Genomic DNA, 13,213 nt, shown 5'->3' with positions numbered 1-13,213 from the left:
TAATTACCTGAATGTAGAGCCAGGAAGAATTTTTTTTAATTTATATTTCTTTTTAAAAAATTCCAGCTTTACTGAGGTATAATTGACAAATAAGATTGTAAGATATTTAAAGTGTACATCATGGTTGATTTGATATATGTATACATTTTAAAAGGATTCACCCCATGTAGTTAATTAATGCATCCATCACCTTACATATGTATCTTTTCCTTCCTCTCTCTCTCTCTCTCTTTTGGTGAGAATATTTAGTTCTACTCCTTTAACACATTTCAATTATACAATACAGCGTTATTAACTATAGTCACCATGTTTTGCTTTAGATCCTCAGATCTTATTCATCTTATAGCTAACTCTATACTCTTTACCAAACTCTTCCTATTCCCCACACCCCCCACCCCTCAGTCCCTGGCAATGACTTTTCTACTCTCCCTTTCTATGTTTGACTTGAAAAAAAAAGAAAGATTCCACATATAAGTGATACCCTGTGGGTATTTGTCTTTCTCTGTCTGACTTATTTCACTTAGCATAATGACTTATTTCACTTAGCATAATGACTTATTTCACTTAGCAAGATTCCTGCATACTGTCCCAAAGGTAGGATTTCCTTCTGTCTTGTGGTTAAATAATATAACATTGTGTATGTACACACACACACACACACACACACACACACGTGATATATATACACATATGTATATATATATCACATATTCTTTATCCATTCATCTATTGATGGACACTTAGGTTGTTTCCGTATCTTGGCTATTGTGAATAATGATGCAATGAACGTGAATGGGAGTACAAATATCTTTTCATTATCTAGTTTTCATTTCTTTTGGGTATATACCCAGAAGTAGGATCGCTGGATCATATAGCAGTTCTATTTTTAATTTTTTGAGGAAGATTCATACTGTTTTTTATAGAGGCTAAGCCAATTTACCTTCTTACCAACAGTGCACAAGTGTTCCCAAGGAAGAACTTTAAAGGCCTTCATTTTACCATTTTACAGGTAAGAAAGTTGAGGTTCAAGAGTGTCATGTGAATTGCCAAACCAATTTTAGGAGAACTGGGACTTAAGCAAGTTCCCCTGACGTCTAGTGCAGTGATTTTCACCTTCAGAGAGTCACCGGATGTAACTGAATCTTGTGTATAAGGACACGGGGCGATTTGGGAACTCAGAGATTCTAACAGTTTGCTTATTGATATGCACCTGCCAACTCCTGAGTCAGGTTGATGATTTCCCATTTCCTCAGACTCCCCTGGGGAGGTGAAGCTCAGAATTCCAATCAGTGGCTCTTCTTAGATTCTGAACTTTTAATGGAATGTATCCTACTAGCCTTGTAAACTGGAAAGAGCAAGGGCAATGTGCTTTCCACCGGCTGAGGAGTCAATGACTTGGTTAAGATTATCTTGATGTAGGTATGCTCAGTGACCTCTAGAGCAGCAAACTGCAGCTTTCAGCCACATTCATCATATGAGTCAATTAATTAGGTCCCAGCCTAAAAGGGCTATTAATCTCTATAGATTTTGCTAGCCAAACTCCAGAATCTTTCTTGTGTTGAAAAATATGCTGATCCACCTACAAACTTGGAGCAGAGAAAAAGAGAAGACCGAACAGCTGGCTCATCATGCAGACTTGGCCAGGGATGCTCACCACCATGGGCTGACTCATGTACTTGGCTGGAGAAGTAGATGCCAATTCAGTGCCCTAGGAACCCTGCTCTCCTCCTGTGAAATTGGAGTCCTGAAATGTTTATGCCAGAGAGATGGGAAAGGTTGGAATAATAATTTCTAATATACTCATCTCTTATTCCCTCTCACCCCCATTTCTACCTCTAGCCCTTGAATTTCTAATAAAATTCCCTTCAGTCTAAATGTTGTAGTGGAAAAAGCACTGAAAAGACATAGGCATTTTAATTTTCTGTCAACTGTTCTTTAGTTGTGAGTCCTTAGCCAAGCCACTTAATCTTCTTGGGATTTGTATTAGTTTCTTGGGGCTGCTGTAACAAATTACTACAAATTTAGTAGCTTAAAACAACAGAAATTTACTATTTCACAGTTCTTGAGGCCAGAAGTCTGAAATCAGTATTGCTTTGCTGAAATAAAGATGTTGGCAGGGTCATGGTCCCTTCAGAGGTACTAGGGAAACTCCTTCATTGTCTCTTCCAGCTTCTAGTGGCTGCTGACATCCCTTGGTGTCTGACTGTGTCACTAAAATATTCACAGCCAGTATATTCAAATCTATTTCTTCTGTCTTCACATCACCTTCTTCACTGTGTGTCCGTGTGTAAACTCTCTCTGCCTCTCTTGTAAGGATACATGTAATTGCATTTGGGGCCCTCCTGGATAATCCAGGATAATCTCCCCATCTCAAAATCCGTAACTCTTTTTGCCACCGTATAAGGCAACGTTCACGGGTTCCAGGAATTAGGATGTAGGATCTTTTGGGGACCCATTTTTCAGCCTACTACAGTCCTCAAATGCCTCATCCATGAAATAATAATATTGGCACTCTAGCCACTTGAAATATGCTACTTAGAGCTCCCTTCTGACTGTGAGATTTAAGATGCTGTGATTGATATCAATTCCAAATTTCATTGTGGTCTCAAGCAAGTTCTAAATCCAGCAGGGAAAATTTCATTAGGTTTCAAAGTCTAAGAGTAATCCTTTGTTTCTCCAGGCTCCACTCTCTGGGCCCATGATGGCTCCGCTAGCCTCTGCGCCACCTACTACTGCTCTGCCCTTGGAGTCATCCTTCCTTTTCTTGAAGGGTAGGATGTTTGCAGCTGAGTAGCTCTATCAGTCCATTTCCTGACTGTAGAATTTTAGAAGTCCAGCAGCCTTCTTTCATATTTTCCTGTCTCTTTTCCTTTCAGTCCAAGCTGTCAGTGACCCTTAATTACATCTTCAAAGATGGTTTCTTTTTCCAACTAAGGTCATGTTCACAGCTTCTGGTGATTAGAATGTGGACATATGTTTTGGGGGACCACCATACAATCCACTTCATGCTCCCATCCCCACACCCAATATGCAATACTGGAATAGAGACAGGAGATCTGAAATAAACACTTCAGTAGAAGTGAGAAGAATGTGAGAATCCCCAGTCACTGATGTGTTCAATTCTGAACTCTTACTTGGCAAATGTTGTGATAGCCCTTTGCTTTTTGAATGCTTCTTGATTAGCTCATACTCTTAGAGTAGTTCTTTTGCCTGAAGTTCTTCATGGACCTTCCCCTGGGAGATTCTTCCTTTTCCATAATCCATCTTAGACACCTAAAAAGTGTTATTTCAGAGTATGCCCTTTGTGAAATCTGAACAGCTGTCTCAGCCAGCTTCCTCCCTGTAGACTGGTGGAAATTAAAGTGTCATTCTGAGTTTTGAATAGCCATAAACATTTTTTAGTCCAGGCTCACAGTTTCTTTGACACCATAACCCTTTAAAAGTGCAGTAGGATTCTTATGTATTATATTTGATCCTGATCATCTCATTGTGCCAATAGCCACATCTATGGTTCTTTCCTAGACATATTTCTTATATTTGCTATGTTTTTATGCTTACCTTACCTCATGCCTTTTTTTCAAATTATTTGTGGGTTTCTCGGTCTGTCAGACTTCATTGGGAGAACCACATATCTAATCTCTTTTCTCTGAATTATTGTGTTCAGTTGACGGTGTCTACTAGGTACCATGAACTTACATGGATCTCTGCTCTGAAACATCTTATTTCATTTAGAGGTTCTAACAAATGGGTGTTATAGCCATGGCTGTGCCCCTGATTTGATCCTTAACTCAAGGCTGAATTTTAATTGGCTCAAAGGTCCTCTCAGTTTTATCTGTCATTGCTTAACATGATAAAATGTTGCCTTTTCTATCCCTATACATACCCTGATTCCTGAATGTTCTCTATTCCTTTTTCTCCCCCTTTTACTTCTTGTGCCTTGTCAGATTCAGCCATCTTAAAAAAAACTTGGTACTAATATCTTTTTTACAGCATCTTCTCTGATATGTGAAAATTCATTAGGGACCTAATTTGCCTTCTAAGTTATTACAGACAGGAGTTTTATCAAATGTTTTGTCCCTGTCAACATTTTTCCAGCCTCCAATAAAAGTTTCAATTTCTGTACCAGTTAGATAGTATAGATTTTGTTGAAGTAACAAAGAAACTTCAAATGGTTTTTAAATGCAAAGTTTTATTTTCTGCTCACACTATATGTCTAATGTAGATTGGCTGGGGTGGGGGAGCTTTGCTTCTCATCTTCTGCACCCACTCCCCATGCAAATATTAATGCAATAGATAATGGTTATTGTGTATCTTACACAATTTTCAATCTTAGTATCAATTGTGTTGTCTGTATGTTAGGTACTTTGGCCTCAAAACTAAAATATTAATTAAACAATTTATTTTCACTTTTAACCTTCTCATTTTCACTCAAACAAATAGAAAAAAGCTCACAGCTGAAACTACCTCATTTTTTAAATTAGCAAACTCTAGTCCTGAGTGTAATGGTGCCAATATATCAGTATTATTCAGCAAAGCTTACCTAATTGCTAAGGAGCTGAATATTTGAGGTCCACAACAAAATGAGTAGGACAGTGATTTCTTCTGGCTTCAATACATATTATATTTGATCAATATAATATCAGCTTCAATTCTGTTAAAATTGAAACGTGGGTGTGGTGGTGATTAGAGATATTTCCCCATTATTTCTAGCTCTTCATATCCTAGTTATTCTGTGGAACTGTACTTCCAGGCCTCTTTGTGGTTGGGTAGGTCTGTGGCTATTTCCGACCCATAAGTTCTAAACAAAGTGAGACCCTCAGAATTTCTTTTCTTTCCACAGTGAGCAGCATTTGAGATGGTGGCTGCTTAATCAACTTGGATTCTACAGTAAAGAGGTGAGAACAAAAATCTAAACTTTGAAAGCCATTCGAAGTTTCTTTGTTACTTTAGTAAAATTTATACTTATTAACTGATATAGAAATTGAAACTGTTATTAGAGGCTAGAAGAACCAAGTTGCAAGTATCCTAATATAAAAGGAGATTTTATTGAAAGCATGCTGGATTTATCTAATAGATTAAGGGAAAGTTGAACAACCAAAACCAGTAAAGGGCTTGGATGCATCAGACTCTTAGGGGCAACTGAGTCAAAGACTGAAATGTGCTCAGGGATCTTTCTGTCTTTTAATTCTGCTTTTTTCCAAATGTCAGCTTTTTTCTCCTCTTCTACCACAGGTCATCCTTTCCACAGATGAGAAAATATGGTTGTGGTCAGTTTTTAAATTTTATACCGTAGAGTTTTGGTCACCTGAAAAGGACTGGGTTAACTTTGTCCCCAGTACACAAGGAAATCTAAAGAAATTGACTAATTAATGTGGGCCACTTATCTACTCTTGAGCCAATCAGCTGTGGTTGCAGTGTGGTTACATTGTACACATGGAGAGTGTGATGACCTTGCGTTCATGTGAGGAGGGTAATGACCCTGTGCTTGCAAGGGAATGTGATTTCTTTGTATGTAGGTGGTGACTTCCTCCATACTCATGTGAATGGGGCAAGAGTTTTGAAGGAGCAATTCCTGCATAGGTATCTTCACTACTTGTTCAAATGTTTTTTGCTTGTTTGTTTGTTTTATTTCCTCACTAAATTTGCTAGTTAGTTGAGTAGGTCAAATCAACCATTTATTTTTGGACTCATTTAGGAATAGCAAACATTTCCTTTAAAATATGAAGATAACAGAACAAGCAATTCAAGAGGACAAGGTCAAATGTTTTCTACCTGAGCTAACATAGTTTTAGAAGGTCTTTTATACAACTGACCTATCAGTGGAAAGAGAATTGGAGAGGCGATTTTTTATTTCCTAGGGTGCTGAGGGTCTCAAAAGGCATTGGTTACCATATTGAATTTTGGTGTCTCTTAATATTTTATGTCCCAGCCAAGGAATAATTTTCTACTCGTTTCTCTGGTATCATGGCAGCCTGCAATATCAAGACTATTACTCAGAGATTAATTGAATGACTCACACTTAGTAGTGATTCTAGAAGTGCTGGCTAACTTCTCTCTTGAGAGTTTGCATTTATCCAATCCTTTTTTTCCAAAAAGTAGATGTAACACCATGAAAAACGATTTCCATACCTAATTAATGAAGGTAACCTTGCTGGCTCACTCTTCATAGGACATGCATCTTGCATCACAGGGAGGACTTATGCCTACCATATTTTCTTTCTTAAAACTGAGATGACAGTACCTACCACTTGCCAAAATGACATATGCCTTGAATTTTATTATTTGTTTCTAAATGGTTTCTCTGATCAGAGCTATTTACTATTGCTTCTTTTCCTTTGAGATATATATATATATATATATATTTAGAGACATGTACAACAAACCCTTTAGAATCTGACTTGTTCAACTATTTAGAGTTTGAAGGATAATGATTGCTTTAAAGGAACACAGTAAAGTCTTTGGAGGACTCTGGGCTTAAGGTTGCCCAAAGGCATGGATGAAAGTTTCAGTGTCTCCTTTTCTCTATAAATGTTCCTAACTTATTCATTGCCATCAATAAGAAGGGCTTAAATCGGAATTTAAAAAATATCTATCTTCAACATAGCAACTTTGGCATTTGTGAGATTAAAATATAATAATGCCATTTAAAAATGTAAGTGAAAGTAGTATTTACTCGAAGTAAGACTTCAATATAGGGTTGCTTGAAGCAAGTGAAATTGTGGTTAAAATAAAATCAAATGACCAAAGAACAATAGAGAACTAAATGTCACTCTGAATCCTTTGTTAACTAACAACTTTTCACCGTCTATCTCACTTGGGTATATGCCAGTCATTGAGCTTACAGTGGTGAACAAGAATTATAAGAGGTAAGGAAATGAGGTCAATGGGAAATACACAAGCATATGAATTACAAAAATCAATTATATATGTATGTTTCAGTTCGATCTCATTTTACCCATTGTTAAACTCCTTTTGTTAAAATCTTGAGATAAAACTCCCTTTGTTAAAATCTCAAGATTTTGTGCAAATTTTATTTTCCAGTTGATTTCTCACCTAGACATTAATATGATGCACTAGTTTTGTTTCCTCTCCCCTTTTGAAATTAGGACTTTCTCTGGCTTTTTATAAACGCTCCTGTTTCTGTGGTATTAAAGTCATCTTCTTTAAAAACAAAAAAGCCTTGTTATGTCACTCTCGACTTCAAAGTCTTTAATGATTACTTGATAGAAGCAATGTAAATTAGGTTATAAGCATGAAATTTAGAAACTGCCAGAGTTGGCTTCATGTAACCTGAGATCTCAGGTAAATTATTTGGCATTCTTCTAAACCTCAAGGTCTTCACTTGTAAAATGAAAGCACTAAAATTACTTGCCTTATAGGATTTTGGTGAGGACCCATTCCCTAGTTTATAATAACTCAATAAATGATAGTCATTATAGCTATTAACTATTGCATATAAGACTCAATTCCTTTAACACATTATTTATCAGATATACTGTGGAACAGATTTCTCACTAGCTAATAGAGTAGTCCAAATGATTTTTAGTCACTTGTTATTAAAGATTTTCCTGGATCCTTGGCCCATTCTAACCCTAAATTTGTATTATAATCATGAAAGAGTAGTGTTTAGTATATAAATCCCTGAGAATTGGTTAAAATAATTATTGATTCCTCCCTTAATGGCCATGACTTGGTAATGGGGCAAGGGATGAACTGTCTGCATGCTGCCAACATCTGCTGGATGCTGACCAGAGACACTGAGATGAAGGACTTGGTGACTCGGTGGCAACATTTCCAAGGCTTTAAGCCCAGCATTCTTCTCTTCGCAGTGACTGTTATTTATAGCCTTAATTTCTGGAGCATTTAAGCAAGTCACCTCAAAGGAACTTATCAAAGAAAAGTAAGAAGCTACAAGGAGAAGTTAATTTCCCTTATATAATTATGACTTTGAATATAATCACGTTGAAAATTACACATGGAAGATAATGTATACCTTGATTGTATTTCTGACATATGAATTTTTAGTCCCCCAAAATAAGAAATAACATTTATATAGTACTCACAGGTTTTAAGTCCTTTATCCAAAAGGATACAGAATTCTCCTTCTGTATATTCACAGAGCTAAAGTTTCCTTTAAAAAAAAAGAGAGAGGTGTTCAGATAAAATGCTGATTCAATTGTAGCAAACTAGAGTCTTTGATTTGGGAAGTTCCTTTCAAGGTCTCTTCCCCATTCCCTTTTCTTCCACAAACAGACAAGAGAAAAAGATCGTGATGCTGAAGCTTCCATCAGGGGAAGGGAAGAGATAAAAAGATTCAAGTATCCTTTCTTAGTTATCTGCATATACACAGAGTTCTCCTTCATGGCAGGCTGAGTCTTGATGTGATCAGCACTTGAGACACATTTCCTATAGTTTTGGACAACCATCAGGGTTCATGGTCAAGTCTAGTGGCTGGACAAGGACGTACTATATAGCACAGGGAGCTCTGCTCAATGTTATGTGGCAGCCTGAATAGTAGTGGAGTCTGGGGGAGAATGGATACATGTATACATATGGCTGAGTCGCTTTGCTGTGCACCTGAAACTATCACAACATTGTTAATTGGCTATACTCCTATATAAAAAATAAAGTCTAGTGGTTGGAGAAGGTGAACTATGTCATTTAAAAGATAGGAAGAACTAACCTAACATCTTTATAGATCTCTCTAACCAAAAGTTAGACAAAAATAAAATACTAATTGGTCATAATTCCCAGTCCCTTCTTAGTTATTTTGATAGAACATGGTAAATGAAGTTCTATTTGAAATTTTCAAATTATTTAGCAATCATAATTGGATGAAAATGTTTGAAATATTGGGTCTTCTGTGGCAGTTCAGGGTATATATACAGAGATAGGATTTGATGGGTAAGTATCCTTTAGCTTCATAAACACTACATATATAGAATTTATTTATTTATGACTTCATAGGTGATATGTGGACATAAACAATAGTGAAGTGTTTGCCAAAAACTTTGAAAAAAAAGGAAATAAAATTGCCATCAAAAATAACCTAATATCAAAGACAAAATATGTAATGCCATTTTTTATTATTTAGGATAGGCAAGATTTTTTTTTTTATAGTGAAGAACAGTCCCAAGATCTCCAAGGTTAAAACATCAAGGTTTGTTTCTTGTTCATAACATGTGTCCTTCACAAGATATCTGGAGGCCTATGTTCCATATTTTCTTGCCCTTGGGACCCCGAGCAGATCTTATCTGGAGCACTGGCTGCAGTTGGGTACCTTGGCAGATAAAGAGAACTCAGGAGAGTTTTGCACTGGTATTTAAATGTTCCAGTCAGAAGTGACTTATATTCTTCCACTTGAAAAGTATTGATCAAACGTATTAGTCACATGGTCCCACCAAACTCAAGGAGACTCTGAAGCACAGGTGCTCAGAAGGGCTCTTTATAATGACTACATCTTAAAGAAAGTGATTGGTTCAGAGGCCAACATGACTATTGACTATAACCAGGTTGAAAAAGTTAACATATCTGAACAAGGTGTCAATTACATTGTACATGAAGGTCATCTGCCTTAGTAACATAGAAATAGAGTCATGAATTTAGATATTGGCAATGTGCATTCAAGCCCTTTCTAAAGAAGAGGGATTTAGATAGAAACAAGCATTTAGTTATTCTGACAGGTAAATCCCTACTGTAGAAATGGAAGCATCAGTTAGCAAATCCCGATGTTCACTCAATATTCGATTATTTCAGTTTCCCTTGATCTCATTTTATGATCCCCAAGCAATCCCTTAAGAATGAGGCGTTCTAATGAGGCTTTTCTACAAAGAAAGAAAAGGATGGTCAGGTGGATGCAAGCATCTAGTTCACTTAGTATAATTTTATTTTAAGTTAATACATCGATATTATGGTTTTATAAACTGTTTTCTTGTGAACTTAGCTTGAATCAGCCTCCCAAGTTAAATAAACTCCAGGGCACTGAAGAAATGGAGTCTTTGAGCCTGTGTAGCTGAAGGTCAGACACTGAACTATAGCAAACTCACCAAATGAAGTATTTTTTCAATATTTGTGAGGACAGTGCTATCTTAATTTGTGCGACAAGTGGCCTCCCCTAAATTTGCCAAAATCCCTTTCTATGTAGTCTTTGACTATGCTTATTTAAATATAACAGGAACACATATGTAGCCCATATATTTTATATTGGGGTATAGCTGATTTACAATATTGTGTTAGTTTCAGATGTACAGCAAAGTGGTTCAGTTATACATATACATATATCCATTCTTTCTCAGATTGCTGCCCACATGTTTTAAATTGACTTGATAATCAAACTAAAATCAAAGAATTTATAGGAAAGTTTTTAGGCAAAAATCACCTTAATAAAAGTATATACAAATGCCAGCCCAATTCTTTAAGCCTTCTTCCCAAAGCAGCACAGGAAATGTTTGAAGACAATGCTTTAGTAAGTACAATTATTAATTTTTTTAGTACTTTCAACCATAATTTGAGAAATATGGAAGAACTCCCTCTATGTGGTACATTAGAATTTAAAGGAATGCTTTAGCTATAGTGTTCTGGGCAGTAATGCAAAGGATTGTAACATTTCAACTTGAGTGCCATTTCAAGGAACCAAGGGACAAGACACGAACTTACTCCTCAACCCAAGTTCTTTTAATTTATCAGTCAGGGGAAGCAGTGAAAAGTGGCCAAAATAATGTAAGTGATACTTCTTTGCTGTTCACTATATTCTTTTATGAACAGAAGCATAAAATGTGCATTTCTGTACATGGCTTTATGCAGATATATTTTCTATGAAATTTGGCAGTCAAATATATTCATTTTGAAAGTCAATAGTTTTACCATATAAAGGGCTGAAAAAGCCGGGGAGAATTAAATACTTCATTCAGATTCATACTTCACTACGATATAATCTGTTTTATGGGTCAACTTGCATAGGCTAGAGTAAAAAGTTATTTAATTAAACACTTACCTAGGTGTTGTAGAAGTATTTTGTAGATGTGATTAACATCTACAATCAGTTGACTTTAAAGAAGATTGTCAGGGCTTCCCTGGTGGTGCAGTGGGTAAGAATCCACCGGCCAATGCAGGGGACATGGGTGGGTTTGAGTCCTGGTCCGGGAAGATCCCATATGCCGCAGAGCAACAAAGCCCATGCACCAAAACTACTGAGCCTGCAAGCCTAGAGCCTGTGCTCTGCAACAAGAGAAGCCACTGCAATGAGAAGCCCACGCACTGCAAGGAACAGTAGCCCACCCTTGCCACAACTAGAGAAAAGCCCACATGCAGCAACAAAGACACAATGCAGCCAAAAATAAAATAAATTAAAAACAACATAACAAAAAAACACCATTCACTTAAAAATAAATAAATAAAGAAGATTGTCCTTGATAATCTGGCCTCATCTAATCAGTTGAAAGCCCTCATGTGCAAAACTGAGATTTCCATGAAGTAGAAGAAATTCTGCCTGTAAACTGCAGTGTCAGTTCCTGCCTTAGAGTCTCCAATCAGCTGGCCTGACCTACAGACCGGACTTGCCTGACCCTACTATCACAGAAACCATTTCTTGAAATGTCTTTCTTTCTTTCTTTCTCTCTCTCTCTCTCTCTCTCTCTCCCTCCCCATCTCTTTCTCTCATTCTCTCTCTTCTGGTTCTGTCTTTCTGCTAGAACCCTTACTGATACAGATCTTTTGGATACTGTGGGGTGTTGCTTTAACAAATACCTACAAATATGGAAGTGGCTTTGGAACTGGGTAATGAGTAGAAACTAGAAGAATATTGAGAAGCATGATAGAAAATGTTTAGACTGCCTTGAAGAGACAATTAGCAGAAATATGAAAGTCAAGAGCAGAGGGCACAGAGCAAAGCAAGAAGAACCACAATCCTGCAGCCTGTGGAACAAAAACCACATTCACAGAAAGATAGACAAAATGAAAAGGCAGAGGGCTATGTACCAGATGAAGGAACAAGATAAAACCCCAGAAAAACAACTAAATGAAGTGCAGATAAGCAACCTTCCAGAAAAATAATTCAGAATAATGATAGTGAAGATGATCCAGGACCTCGCAAAAATAATGGAGGCAAAGATCGAGAAGGTGCAAGAAATGTTTAACAAACACCTAGAAGAATTAAAGAACAAACAAACAGAGATGAACAATACAATAACTGAAATGAAAACTACACAAGAAAGAATCAATAGCAGAATAACTGAGGCAGAAGAATGGACAACTGACCAGGAAGACAGAATGGTGGAATTCAATGCTGTGGAACAGATTAAAGAAAAAAGAATGAAAAGAAATGAAGACAGCCTAAGGGACTTCTGGGACAACATTAAATACAACAACATTCACATAATAGGGGTCCCAGAAGGAGAAGAGAGAGAGAAAGGACCCAAGAAAATATTTGAAGAGATTATAGTAAAAAAATTCCCTAACGTGGGAAAGGAAATAGCCACCTAAGTTCAGGAAGCACAGTGAGACCCATACAGGATAAATCCAAGGAGAAACACGCCAAGACACACAGTAATCAAACTGGCAAAAATGAAAGACCAAGAAAAATTATTGAAAGCAACAAGGGAAAAATAACAAATAACATACAAGGGAACTCCCATAAGGTTAACAACTGATTTCTCAGCAGAAACTCTACAAGCCAGAAGGGAGTGGCATGATATACTTAAAGTGATGAAAGGGAAGAACCTACAACCAAGATTACTCTACCCAGCAAGGATCTCATTCAGATACAATGGAGAAATCTAAAGCTTTACAGACAAGCAAAAGCTACGAGAATTCAGCACCACAAAACCAGCTCTACAACAAATGTTAAAGGAACTTCTCTAAGTGGGAAACACAAAAGAAGAAAAGGACCTACAAAACCAAACGCAAAACAATTAAGAAAATGGTCATAGGAACATACATATCGATAATTACCTTAAACATAAATGGATTAAATGCTCCAAACAAAAGACACAGGCTTGCTGAATGGATACAAAAACAAGACCCATACATATGCTGTCGACAAGAGACCCACTTCAGACCTAGGGACACATACAGACTGAAAGTGAGGGGATGGAAAAAGGTATTCCATGCAAATGAAAAACCAAAGAAAGCTGGAGTAGCTATACTCATATCAGATAAAATAGACTTTAAAATAAGAAAACTTACAAGAAACAAGGAAGAACATGACATAGTGATC

Source organism: Delphinapterus leucas, chromosome 1, assembly GCF_059928025.1.
Source record: "Delphinapterus leucas isolate spDelLeu-1000000601 "Yukka" chromosome 1, BTC_Dleu_Yukka2, whole genome shotgun sequence".
Classification (NCBI taxonomy): Eukaryota; Metazoa; Chordata; class Mammalia; order Artiodactyla; family Monodontidae; genus Delphinapterus; species Delphinapterus leucas.
This window is presented reverse-complemented; position numbering follows the sequence as displayed.